This window comes from Acinonyx jubatus, chromosome A1 (genome assembly GCF_027475565.1).
Source record: "Acinonyx jubatus isolate Ajub_Pintada_27869175 chromosome A1, VMU_Ajub_asm_v1.0, whole genome shotgun sequence".
Taxonomy (NCBI): domain Eukaryota; kingdom Metazoa; phylum Chordata; class Mammalia; order Carnivora; family Felidae; genus Acinonyx; species Acinonyx jubatus.
In genome coordinates this window covers 81,983,326-81,998,760 of record NC_069380.1, presented here as the reverse complement: position 1 = coordinate 81,998,760, position 15,435 = coordinate 81,983,326, and the positions used below count along the sequence as shown (strand labels likewise).

Here is a 15,435-nt window from a genome sequence, read left to right as displayed (position 1 = left end):
AGCCTGAGCCATTCAGGCATTTTGAGGAAAGTGTTTTCTTGTGTGAGCCCCAGCATAATTCTCTCTCTCTCTCTCTCTCTCTCTCTCATATTCTTCTTTCTTCATGATCAAGTATTACTCCTCTTGGCAGCACCTGTAGTTCTTTTCTCCCCCAAAACAACTCCACACTTCCTACCTTCCATGATGTGGCCTTTTGTCTGCCTCTAGATGTGTAATTTTTTCTCTCAGTACTCAGAGAGACTTCTTGTGTATTCAGAATCATTTGATATGTATCCATTTGTGTTCAAAATGCTAGGCAAGCTTAGGGTTGTCCTACTCCTCTACCATCTTAACTGAAGAGATCTAGCTTGATTGATCAAGAAAAAAAGAGATTCAGTAAACAGATAAATTATAAACAAAAGAAGGAATATTATATTTGATACCAGAGAAATACAAGAGATTATAAAAGACTACTATTAACAATTTATTTACATGACAAAAAACAGATATCGTAGAATAAATAGATAAATTCCTAGGTATATACACATACCAAAACTGAATCATACAATAATCAAATTTCTGAGCAGACTAATAATGAGCAAAAAGATAGAATATTTTACCTAACATCTAAAGAAACAACACAACAAAGGCCTGGAGCAGATGATATCATTTTTGAATTCTAAAAAAAAAACCAGAAAACAAAAAAACCCACAAGTAAATAATAATAGAATTAACATTGCTCTTTCTCAAACTTTTCTCAAAAATTGCAGAAAAGGGGAAATCACAAAACCTATTTTTATGAGGCCAGTATTCCTCTGGCACTAAGTCGTATAAGGACATTGAAAAACAATAAAAGCAAGTACAAATATCATTGATGAATATAAATGCAATTATCATACTGTTTTGATCACTACAGCTATATAATAAAACTTTAAGTCCATAATTCTTATGACCCCAGCTTTGCTTTGCTTTTTCAAGGTTGTTTGGCTTTTCAGGGTCTTTTGTGGTTCCATACAAATTTTAGTATTGTTTGTTCTAACTCTGTGAAAATTGTTGTTATTTTTATATAGATTGCATTAAATGTGTAGATTTTTTTGGGTAGTATAGACATTTTAACAATATTTGTGCATGCAATCCATGAGGATGGCATATCTTGAAATTTGTGTGTGTGTCATTTTTAATTTGTTTCATCAGTGTTTTACAATTTTCAAAGGATAGTTTTTTCACATATTTAGATAAGTTTATTTATAGGTATCTTACTGTTTTTTTGTAGTTGTAAATGGGATTGGTTTTCTCATTTCTCTTTATGTTCTGTCATTATTGGTGTTTAAAAATGAAATAACATTCTGTGTTTAATTGTTTTTTTTATATGTATTTATTTGGAGAAGGGGAAGAAAGAGGGACAGAGGATAAAAGGGGGCTCTGAGTGGAGAAACTGACAGCAGTGAGCCTGATGTGGGGCTTGAACTCATGAACCACAAGATCATGCCATGAGATGAAGTCAGTCATTCAGCCGACTGAGCCACCCAGGGGCCCCTGTGCTTTGTGTATCCTGTGACATTGCTAAATTTATTTACCAGTTCTAGCAGGTTTTTGGTGGAATCTTTCTGGTTTCCTATATAGAATATCATGTGATTTGCAAAGAGTTAAAGTCGACTGCTTCCATGCCAACTTGGATGTCTTTTATTTCTTTGTGTCGTTTGATTGATGTGGCTAAGATTTCCAGTAATATGTTTAATAACAGTGGTCAAAGTGAATATCCCTGTCCCTTTCCTGGTCATATAGGAAAAGCTCTCAGTTTGTCCCTATTGATGATGATATTAACTTTACTTTTGTTTTTTATATATGATTTTTATCATGTTGAGATGTGTTCCCTCTAAATCTACTGTGTTGAGATTTTTTATTATGAATGGATGTTCATAATAAATACTTTTTCTGTGTCTATTGAAATGATCATATGAATATTACCCTTTCTTTCAAAGCTGTAGTGGTCAAAGCACTATGGTACTGTCACAAATATAGACACACGGATCAATGAAGCAGAATGGAAAACCCAGAAATTAATACACAACTACATGGTGAATTAAACTTTGATAAAGCAGGAAAGAATTGTCAGTGTGAAAAAGATAGTCTCTTCAATGAATGGTGTTGGGAAAACTGGACAGCTTCATGTAAAAGAAACTGGACCACATTCTTACACCAAACACAAAATAAATTCAAAATTGGTTACAGATCTAAATATGAGACCTGAAACCATTAAAATACTTGAAGAGAACATAGGCAATAGCTCTTATGACATCAGCTGGAGCAAGTTTTTTCTAGACATGTCTCCTGAGGAAAGGGAAGCAAAGCAAACAATAAACTATTGGGATATCAAAATATAAAGCTTCTGCACAGCAAAAGAAACAGTCAGCAAAACTAAGAGGCAACAGAGTGGGAGGAGATGTTTCTGAATGATATATCCAATAAAATATATGAATAAATTATACAATTCAACATCCAGAAAAACCAAATATTCTAGTTAATACATGGGCAGAAGTCACGAATAGACATTTTTCCAAAGAAGACATACAGATGGCCAACTGATGCATGAAAAGATGCTCAACATAATTCATCATCAGGGAAATTCAAATAAAAACTCCAATGAAATATCACCTCGCACCTGTTAGAATAGCTAAAATCAGAGAAATAACAGGTGATTGTGAGGATGTGGACAGAAGGAAACCCTCTTGAACTATTGGTGGGAATGCAAACTTGTGCAGCCACTCTGGAAATCATTATGGGGTTTCTTCAGAAAGTTAAATCACTACTACCCTACCATACAGCAATGACACTACTAAGAATTTACCCAAATAATATAAAACTAGTAATTCAAAGGAGGTACACACATCCCAATGTTTATAGCTGTGTTATCTACAAGAGCAAAATGATGCAAACAGTCCAAATGTCCATCAACTGATGAATGAATAAATAAATGTTATTTATGTCTATACATTGGAATATTACTCAGCCATGAAAGGAATGAAATCTTGTCATTTGCAATGACAAAGGTGGAGCTAGAGAGTATTATGCTAAGTGAAATAAGTTGTGGGGAATAAGCTTAGAAATTCCCTGAGCCTGCCCTGATGGGCTAACAAGGCATAAAGAATTAAAAAGTCATAGGATATTCTCACTCAAGTTTGGGTAAACAAGATTAGGTAAATACATATAGGTAAGGTGGGGCAGAAGCCCCAGTATAGATAGGGTGGGGCAAAAACTACAGTATAGGACAAAGGTATATGAGGTAAACAAGATTAGGTATTCAGGGTGGAAACGTCCCCCAACTTAGTACTATACCAGAAAACTGCTTTCACAGGAAAGAAGGACCAAATTAGGTAAACAGGTAAATAAGGCTATAGACCGCTGTGGTTTAAAGTTGTCCAGAGCAGAGCTAATCAGTAAAAGAAAGGTGCCTTGTTGACCCTGAGGTAACATGCTCTGTCTTTCTTGCCCACTAGACCAGTTTAGGTAAACAGAGGTGGTTCCTCACATCTGCTGTAAACAATCTTCTGCCCAGGGCCAGGGTTTTGTTTGTATTAACCCAAACCTCTAACACCGCATACTTTCAAAACCCCCTTTCCCTCATGCCCATGAGTTAATGTTCAAAGTTTCATTATATCTTTGTGCACGTCCATCATCATGTTTTTACGCTTTCTGATCCTAATAAAAACGTAGGAAGAACCCTTAATCAGGGTTCTTGTCTTCTCCCAGACATTAACCATCTCTTGTATTTTTAATCTTGCATCCTGCTTTCTTGCTGGACAAGAAAGAACTCCAGACCCAGAGTCTACAAAAATAAGTCAATCTGAGAAACAGAAATACCAGATCATTTCATTTATCTATGTAACTTAAGAAGCAAAACTAATGATAATATGGCAAAATATATGGAGAGAGGAAAACCAAGAAACAGTCTCTTAACTTTAGAGAAAAAACTGATGGCTACCAAAGAGGAGTTGGTGGTTGGGGGTGTCTATTAACTAGATGATGGAGATTAAGGAGAGCAATTGCTGTGATTAGCACAGGATGTTGAATGGAAGTGCTGACTCAGTATTGATTCAATGTTGATTGTACACCTGACAGTAATATTACACTATATTTTAACTAACTGGGATTTGAACAGAATCATTTAAAAACATCATATAAATGCAAAAATTCTCGATATAATACTGTTTATTATTCTTATTCAACAGTTTATCATTCTTATTCTTATCCTAGCCAAAGCAATCTGGTCAGAAAAAAAATAAGAAAGGCATCTAAATCATAAAGGAAGTAAAATTTTCTGTGTTTTAGATGGCATAATCTTATACACAGAAATCCTAAAGATTCAACCAAAAAAAATCTTATATCAAATAAATCAATTCAGTAAAACTGAAGGCTTCATTAAGATCCTTAAATATTAGTGAGTTGCTTTGGGCAGCATACCTATTTAGCCATTTGGTGTCTTTTGATTAGAGAATTTAGTTCATTTACATTTAAAGTAATTATTGATATTTGTGTAACTATTGTCATTTTATGAATTACAAACAATTTTCTGACTGTTTTTAGTTCCTCTATTTTCCTTTCTTCTTGTCTAGTTTTCCTCTCTTTCGGTTTGATGGCTTTCTCTAATGTGATGCATAGGTTTTTGTGTATCTACAATAGGAATTTTCTTTGTGGCCATAATGAGGCTCACATATAAAACCCTAATTTAAGTTGATAGCAAGATAAGTGTGAGTTCATTCTAAAACTTAACATCTTTAAAATGTTTATTTATTTTTAGACAGATACAGAGAATGAGTGGGTAGGGAAAGATAGAGAGGGAGAGAGAGAATCCCAAGCAAGTTCCACAGTGTCAGCACTGAATCTATCATGGGGCTTGATCCGATGAACTTGTGAGATCATGACCTGAGCCAAACCCAAAAGGTGGATGCCCAACTGACTGAGGCACCCAGGTGTCCCTAAAACTGAACATTTTTCCTTGTCAATATTTAATTTGGCCATCATATTTTACATCTCTTTATTTTGTGTATTCCTTAGCTAATTTTTGCAGTTAAAGTTATTTTTATTACTTTGCCTTTAAACTTTTAAACTAGCTTTATAAGTAATTGACCCACTACATTTACTATGTATGTAGTTTTACAAGTGAAATGTTACTCTCATATACTTTATTCCTACTAACTAGTACTTTTCTTTTCACTTTAAAGAAATACCTTTAACATTTCTTTTTTGACCAGTTTGGCGGTGGTGACTTCTTTCACTTTTATATTTCTGAAAAGAATATATATATATATATATATATATATATATATATGCTGAAAGTGAAGGGATAGCTAAAAAGTTTCATGCAAATGAAAAACCAAAAATCCTGGGTACCTATATTTATATCAGACCACATAGATTTTACTTATTTATTTTTTAGACATCACAGACCTTAAACAAAGATTACAATAACAAAGATGTTCCCTACACACTGAAAAAGAGGTCAATCCAACAAAAATATTTAATATTTCTAAATTTTCTGCACCCAACATAGGAACACTTAAATATATAAGGCAAATATTAAGAAGCTTAATGAGAAAAATACAACAAATAGCAGGGAATTTAATACCCCACTTACTTCCATTAATCAACCATCCAGACAGAAATTAAATACAAAGTGACCATAGGAAATACATTAAAGCAGATGGACTTAATAAATATACACAGAACATTCCCTCCCCAAAAACTTGATACATATTCTTTTCAAGTGCACATGAATCATTCTCCAGTATACATTATATTTGGCCAAAAAATAAGCCTCAATAGATTTAAGGTTATTGAAATATTTTTTTCTACCAGAATGATTTGAAAATAGAAAGCAATCACAAGATGAAAAGTTGAAAAACACAAATATGTGGAGATTGGAAATCATGCCACAGAACAATGAGACAACAAATAAATCACAGAAGAAATCAAACTTTACTTTGAAACAAATGAAAATAAAATAAAACATATCAAAATCTATAGAATGTAACAAAATCAATTCTATGGGAGAAATTTATAGAGATACAGGCCTACCTCAAGAAACATGAAAAAACTGAAATAAACAATCAAACTTTGCATCCAAAGTAACTAGAAAGAGTAGAACAAACAAAGCCTAAATGAGGAGAAGGAAGGGAATAACAAAGATCAGAGAAGTAAATAAAATAAAGAGTAAAAAAAGAAAAGTTTCAAAGAGCAATGAAACCAAGAGCTGTTCTTTGGAAGGATAAACAAAATTGACAAACCTTTAGTTAGACTCACTAAGATAGAAAGAGAGAGGGTTGTAATAAGTAGAAATGAGAAGAGGAAAATTTGCAACTGATAACAAAGACATACAAAATTTTATAAAATATTAGTATAAATAATTATACATCAACACATTTATCAATCTAAAAGAAATTGATATATTTTAAAAGCATGGAATCTTCCAAAGCTGAACCATGAAAAAGTAGAAAATCTGAATCTACTGATCACTAGGAAGGAGATTAAATCAGTAATAATTTTTTTTAATGTAAACCTCAGAAAACAAATGCCTAGGACCAGCAATCTTCACTGGTGAATTCTACCAAACATTTAAAGGTTAAATACTAATCCCTTTCACACTCTTCCAAAAATTGAAAAAGGAAAAATATTTCCAAACCCATCTTATGTAAGACTGTATTACCTTGTTAAAACACACACACACACACCCACACACACACACGAGGATGTCATAGGAAAAGAAAATTAGGGATCAATATCTCTGATGAATATAGGTACAAAATATCATCAACAAAATATTAGCAAACTGAATTCAACAATACCTTAAAATATTCATACACCATGACCAAGTGGCATTGATTACAGGAACGTAGGATGTTTCAACATTTGTAAATCAATCAGCATGATACACCACATTAACAAAATGAAGAATAAAATGTATATGGTTATCTTAGTAGATGACAAGAAAGAAGTAAAAAACAAATTAACACACACACATACACACACACACATATATACATATATATATACATATACATATATATACATATATACATATATATGATAAAATATATGATAACAATATATATGTTATATATATATATACATATACATATATATATGATAAAAAACTCTTAACAAAGTGGATATACATGTAACATACCTCAATATTAGAAATACCATATATGATAAGCCCACGTCTAACATCATACCCAACAAAAAGCTGAAAGTTTTTCCTTTAAGTTCAGGAACAAAACAAAGATGGCCAATCTTACCAGTTTTATTCAACATAGTATTAGAAGACCTAGCCAGAGTAATTAGATAAGAATAAATAAAAGACATCCAAATTGGAAGGAAAGAAATAAAATTGTCACTATTTATAGATGATATAATTTTATATATAGAAGATCCTAAAGACTCTAAAAAAAAAAACTTAGATATAATAAAGTTAAAGTTACCAAAATCAATGTACAAAAATTAGTTTCATTTAATGCACTAACTACAGACTGTCAAAAAGAATATTTTTAAATTTTTTCAAAAAGAAGAAAAAAAAACCTAATAATGAATTTAACCAAGGAAATGAAAGACATGTGCAGTGAAAACTATGAGACAGTGGTAAAATAAATTCAAGAAAATGCAAATAAATGAAAACATATTTCATGCTCATGAATTGGAGGAATTAATGTTGTTAAAATATCCATATTACCCAAAGCAATGTATGGACTCAAATAAATCCCTATAAAACTTCCAATGTCATTTTTCACAGAATTAGAACAGATAATTTTAAAATTAGGAAACCACAAAAAATTCCTTATAGGCAAAATAATCTTGAGAAAACAGAACAACATTGAAGTCATAACAACCCTTGCTTTCAAACTATATTATAAAGTTACAGTAATCAAAAGAGTTATGGTATTGGCATGAAGTGACACAGAACAATAGAGCAGAATAGTCCAGAAATAAAACCCTACATATATTGTCAATTGTCTAGCATAGGAGCCAAGACTACACAATGGAGAAGTGTGGGGAATAAGCTTAGAAATTTCCTGGGCTTACACCAATGGGTTAACAAGGCATAAAGAATTGCAATGGGTGGGATGCTCACACCCAAGTTTGGATAAACAAGGTTAGGTAAATAAGTATAGAGAAGGGAGGGCAGAAGCCCCAATATAGAATATAGGTATATGAAATAAACAAGATTAGGAATTCAGGGAGGAAGTGCCCCCCACCATTTAGTACTATAGCAGAAAGCTACTTTCTCAGGAAGGGAGGACCAAGTTAGGTAAGCAGGTAGCCTGAGCTATAGACGGCTGCACTGCACTGCTGGTGAAGCTGCCCAGAGAGAAGATGATTAACACGACAAAGGTGCCTTGTTAACCCTGAGATCAAGTGTCCTATCTGTCTTATTCCTTAGGCTAGCTAAGATAAACAGAGGTGGTGCCTCATGTCCCCTGTAAACAACCTTCTGCCCAGTTGCATGGCAGCAGGATTTTTTTTGTATTAACCCAAAACCCTAACCCTGAATATCTTCAAGATCCCCTTTCCCTCATGTCCGTGAGTTAATGTTCACAGATTCATTGTGTCTTTGTATAAGTCCATCACCATGTTTGTAAGACTTCTGCTCCTAATAAAAATGGGGCAAAGACCCTTATTTGGTGTTCTTGTCTTTTCCCAGACATTAGTCATCTCTTGCATTTTAATCCTGCGTCCCGCTCTCTTGCTAGACAAGAAAGAACTCTAGACTTAGAGTCTGACAGGGGGAAACAGCTTGGCAGTGCAAGGTGTGTAGATGTGAATTCCAGGAGAGAAAAAAAATGGTAGCACTGCAGAGAGGAAGGAACCCTTTCTGTAGAGAGACAAAAGAGGGAGAAAGAGAGAGGGGTTGCAATTATGTTGCATTGTTAGCACAAGAGGAAATCCTTTCTGGACCATGGACTGGGGAGTGAGGAGTACTGAGTGTTCCAGTTTTGTTTTGTTTTTTCAAATGCTGTTTGGAGCTTGAACGCTGAGATTTTGGAACTCTGCAACCTTCTCTATATCAGAGCTGTGGTGTGTACTCCTGGGAGGCTGGCCTCAGAGTGCATAGTGACATGTCATAAGGAAATTTTCAAAATACAAACATAAAGAGAGAATTCTGAAAGCATCTGGGGACAAAATGTCCTTAACCTGCAAGGTTACACATATAAGGGTGAGGGTAGACAAGTTCTGAAACTTGTCAGGTCAGAAAAGAGTAGCAGGACATATTCAACGTGCTGAACAGCTAATGTGCAGCTAATGTGCAGCAATGTGCAACTAAGAATTCCTTATCCAGCAAGGTTGTCATTCAGAATAGGAGAAACAAAGACTTTCCCAGAAAAACAAAATCTAAAGGAGTTAATGACCACTAAACCAGCTTTGCAAGAAATTTTAATGGGGACCCTCCAGTGGGGGAAAAAACAAAAACAAAAACCCAAAGCAACAAAGATTACTAAGGATCAGAGAATATTACCAAAACCACCAACTCTACAGGTAACACAGTGACACTAAATTCATACCTTTCAGTAATCACTCTGAATGTAAATGGTCTAAATGCTCCAATCCAAAGACATAGGGTATCAGAATGGAAAAGATCCATCTGCAAGATACCTATAAGAGACTCAATATAGGCTTACAGACATCTTCAGATTGAAAGTGAGGGGATGGAGAAACATCTGTCATGATAGTGAGCATCAAAAGAAAGCTGGGGCATCTATACTTATATCAGACAAAGTATATTTTAAAACAAAGACTGTAGAGCCACCTGGGTGGCTCATTTGGTTAGGTGTCCAGCTCTTGATTTTGGCTTAGGTCATGGTTTGTGGCTTCTTGCACTGGCAGTGTGCAGCCTGCTTGTGATTCTAACTTTCTCTCTCTTTATGTCCCTCCCCCACTCTCACTATTTTTGTTTCTCTTAAAATAAATGAACTTAAAAAAATAAAACAAAGACTGTAACGAGATAATGAGGGGCATTATATCGTAATTAAGTAGTCTATTTATCAAAAAGATCTAACAACTGTAAATATTTATGCCTCAACTTGGAGAACTAAAATATACAAATCGACCAAGCACAAGCATAAAGAAATTCATGGGCATAGGAGTACAAGATTTTAATGCCCCACATACAACAATGGACAGATCATCTAAGCAGAAAATCAACAAAGAAACAATGGAAAAAATGGCTTTGAATAACACACTGTACCTGATGGACTTAACTTATTTTTTAGAACATTTCATCCCAAAGCTGCAGAATAAACATTCCTTTAAAGGGAAAATAGAACATTCTCCAGAATAGATTGCATACTAGGTCAGAAATTAGCCCTCAATATATGAAAATAGAGATCATACCATGAAAAATTTCAGATTACAAATTTATGAAACTAGAAATAAACCAGGAAAAAAAATGGAAAGGGCTCAAATACAGTGAGGTTAAAGAACATCCCACTAAAGAATTAATGGTTTAACAAACAAAGTAAATAAGAAATAAAGATAAAATACAAAGAAGCAAATGTAGATGAAAACACGACAGTCCAAAACCTTTGGGATGCAGCAAAAACAGTCCTGGAAGAAATTACATTGCAACTCAATTCAGGCCTATCTCAAGAAGGCAGAAAGGTCTGAAACAAAACCTAAACTTACACTTAAAGGGGCTACAAAAGGAGCAGACAATAAAGCACAAAGCCAGCAAAAATGAAACAATAAAGATTAGAAATGAAATAAATTATATATATATATATATATATATATATATATATATACACAAAAAAAAGTAGGATCAATGAAACAAAACATGGGTTTTTGAAAGAATACAAAGGTTGATAAACCCCTAGCCAGACATCTCAAAAAGAAAAGAGAGAGGACCCAAATAAATAAAATCACAAATGAAAGAGTAGAGATAAACACCACAGAAATACAAACAATTATAAGAGAAATTATATTATGAAAAATTATATGCCAACCCACTGGACAACCTGGAAAAAATGGACAAATTCCTAGAAGCTCACACAAAACCAAAATTCAAACAGGAAGAAGTAGAAAATTGGAACAGTCCCATAACCAGGAAAGAAATTTAATCAGTAATAATAAATCTCTAAACTAGAGTCCTGGACCAGATGGCTTTCTGGGGGAATTCTACCAGACATTAAAGAAGACTTCATGTCTATTATTCTCAAACTATTCCAAAAAATAGAGAAGGAAAACTTCCAAAATCATTCTATGAAGAGGGACTTATCTTGATTCCAAAACCCAATAAAGACACCAGACAGGTATTCCTGATGTCCCTGGATTCACAAATTCCTAACAAATACTAGAAAATCAAATTCAACAGTACATCCAAAGAATTATTCACCATGATCAAGTGGGATTTATTCCTAGGCTGCAGGGCTGGTTCAATAATAGAAAATCAATCAATCAATCAATAATAAAAGAAAGGATAAGAACCATATGATCCTTACAACAGGTGCATACAAGGCATTTGACAAAATACAGCACTATTTCTTGATAAAAAACCTTAAGACATTTGGGATTGGAGAAACATACCTCAGCATCATAAAAGCCATAGAATAAAGGCCCACAGCTAATATCATCTTCAATGGGGAAAAATTGACAGCTGTCTCTGTAATGTCAGGAGCACAAGGGATGTCCACTCACACCACTGTTGTTCAACATAGTCCTGGAAGTTCTAGCCTTTGCAATCAGACAACAAAAAGAAATAAAATGTACACAAATTAGCAAAGAAGAGATAAAACATTAAATCTTCACAGATGGCATGGTAATCTACATGGAAAATTTGAAACACTCCACCAAAAAAAAAAAACAAAAAAACTGCTAGAACTGATTTTGATTTCAGCAAAGTCACAGGGTATAAAATTAAATACAGAAATTAGTTGCATTTCCATACACGAATAAACTGGACAACGACAGATAGAAGAAAGAAACTGGACTACTCTCTTACACCATACACAAAAAGAAATTCAAAATGGATGAAAGATCTAAACGTGAGACAGGAAACCATCAAAATTCTAGAAGATAAAGCAGATAGCAACTTCTTTGACCTTGGCTGCTGCAACCTCTTACTAGCCACATTTCTGTAGGCAAGGGAAGTAAAAGCAAAATGAAATATTGTGACATCATTAAGATAAAAAGGCTTATGCAAAGTGAATGAAACAATCAATAAAATTAAGGTAACCAATGGAATGACAGAGGATATTTGCAAACGACATATCAGATAAAGGATTAGTATCCAAAATCTATCAATAACTTATCAAACTCAATACCCAAAAAACAAATAATCCAGTGAAGAAATAGGCAGAAGACTTGAATAAACACTTTTCCAAAGAAGACATCCAGATGACTAACAAACACATGAGAAGATACTCAACATCAGCTCAAATTCAAGAAAATAGAAATCAAAACTACAATGATATACCACATCATACCTGTCGTAACGGCTAAAATTAACAACTCAGGAAACAACAGATGTTGGCAAAGAAGTGGAGAAAGAGGAACCCTTTGCACTGTTATTGGGAATGTCAACTGGTGCATCCACTCTGGTAAACAGTATGGAGGTTCCTCAAAAAATTAAAAATAGAACTACCCTATGATTCAGGAATTTCACTACTAGGTATTTATCCAAGGGATACAGAAATGCTGATTCGAAGGGGCACACTCACCCCATTGTTTATAGCATCACTATCAACAATAGGCATATTGTCAAAAGAGCCCAAATGGAAAGAGCCCACTGGAAAGAGCCATCCAGTAACTGATGAATGGATAAAGTATAGTGGTATATACGTACAATGGAGTACTACTTGGTGATCAAAAAGAATGACATCTTGCCATTTGTAACAATGTGGATGGAACTAGAGTGTAATATGCTAAGCAAAGTAAGTCAGTCAGAGAAAGACATAATATCCTATGATTTCACACATAGGTGGGATTTAAGAAACAAAACAGATGAACATAGGGGAAGGGAAGGAGAAATACGATAAAAACAAATAAGGAGACAAACCATAAAAAACTCAAATACAGAGAACAACCTGAGAGTTGCTGGAGGGAGGTCAGTGGTATATATGGTAAATGGGTGATGGGCATTAGGGAGGGCACTTTTTGGGATGAGCACTGGGTGTTATATGGAAATTATGAATCACTACATTCAACTCCTGAAACCAATACTACACTGTATATCAATTAACATGAATTTAAATAAACAAATTAAAAAAATAATCAAAATGATATAAGTACTAGCAATTTTAATTTCCTTGGTAATTACAGATATTACATTTTTAATCTTGTCAATAACTGAAACTAATAATGTAAATTACTTTATGATACTAGTCTAATATGCTGATTTTATGCTCATCCAAATGACAACTTATAAACAAAACTAGCACTCTCAATTTTTCCTCTGAATGTTGACAATTATTGCACAACAATTGAAAATTAATTGCTCCTAATAGACCCAGGGAAATGCTGTAGGTTTTTTCACAGTGGATTTGGGCATTGACATATCCAATAATCTGAGTACATGCAATTTATTAATGGAAAGACTTTTTATATAACTTCCATATTTTATTCAAATAATGCATTGACAGGGCATCAACCAACTACAGGGTAAACTGGTATTCCCATAACCCACACCTCCAGACCCCTAAGGAAAATACTTCAAATTATTTCATAATTTTTCCCAGTACTTTCTTGATATTGTAAACAATATGCTTATCTTCTAATGGTTGACTCATAAATCCAAATATGAGACCATAATTTGTACCTTAGGCCACTGTGGATGGAATGTTGCCCCTCACTACATCACCGACTTTTTCCTCTTTCCCTCTCTCCCCATTCAACATAGTTATGTTTTATGTTTGGGGACATGCATTGTTCCATCATTAGAATTTATTGGTTACATATATAATATATAATGGTACTATAAAACATGGTGTTAGTTTATTTGATAATTCTCACTATCACCTAAACAAGAGATCTTAAAATATTCTTGAGATAAATTATAGTAATATAGGAAGAATTGAACAGTTATTCATTCTAATTTTTCTCATTCTCTTATTTTCTCTTTTTGACAACCTGTCCATGATCATCCTCATCCTCCTGGACACCTATCTCCATGCATGCATGCATTTTGTACTTAGTTCTCCCTCGTGGACCTGAACTACATCTCCACCATTGTCCCCAGGATGGTGTCCAATTATCTCTTTCAAAACAAGTCTATTTCTTTCATTGGGTGAGGGATTCAGAGCTTCTTTATCTTGACTTTAGTAGGTGCAAAAGGATTACTATTGACCACTATGGCATATGATAACTAGGTGGCTATTTGCTTTCTTCTCCACTATCCCGTTCATATGAGTAAAAGAGTCTGTGTGTTGATGATAATGGGATCCTGGATAATGGGCTCAATCAACTGTTGTGCCCACACTGTATATGCCCTCCATTTACCTTACTGTCAATCCAGAACTGGCAACCATTTCTTCTTTGATGTACTGGACATATTGGCCTGCATGAGCCCGGCCAATGGTACTGGCCTGCATGGGCATCTCAGCCTGAGAATACAGTGTTTGGAAGCACCACACTATTGATTGTGTTTCCTTTAATTGGCATTACATGTTCCTATGGCCACATTCTCCTTGACATCTACAGCATGCACTCAGCAGAAGGGAGGAAGAAGGCCTATTTGACACACCGCACCCACTTCGTTGTGGTGACTTTCTAATATGCACCTTTTGTTTACACTTATCTATACCCAAGATCTCTCCAATCTCCAAGAGACAACAAGGTTCTTGTTGTCTTCTACACCATGCTTACCCAAATGTTCAACCCAAATGCTCAATCTACAGCCTTGAAAAAGAAAAAAAGAGGTGATAGGGACCATGGGAAGAGTAATTGAGAGGATCTGTTCTGCAAAAATATAGAGGAAACTCTCAGTCCTGCAGTCTCATAAGAAGACCAATTTCACCTTTTTTACACCTTAAGGGCAATATTATTTCAGGATTGAAGACAAGGACTAAAATAACCTAGAAGATTAAAATAATTGAGATTTGACCAAACAATTGTATATTACTGATCACTCTTTTTGTTTTCTTTGCGGTAATTTTTTCAATAAAGATAAAGGCCATATATTTTATCCTAATTTGTGGGCAATAAAGTTTTTTTTCTAATTTTTTAAATGTTTTATTTATTTTTAAGAGACCCTCAGAGTGTGAGTGGGGGAGGGGCATGGAGAGGGAGACACAGAATCTGAAGCAGGCTCCAGTCTCTGAGCTGTCAGCACAGAGCCCAATGTGGGGCTTAAACCCATAAACCTTGAGATCATGACTGGGCTGAAGTCAGATGCTTAACCTACTGCACCATCCAAGAACCCCCAATAAGGCTTTACTGATATGTAGAAATGATACTGGAAACAGTCAAATT

General features: G+C 34.4%; 1 pseudogene; it reads left to right on the top strand.

Moving 5' to 3' along the window:
• Window positions 1-15,041, top strand: part of LOC106974836 (olfactory receptor 2L3-like) — an 84,221-nt pseudogene extending 69,180 nt beyond the window's left edge.
• Window positions 15,042-15,435: the final 394 nt, after the last annotated feature.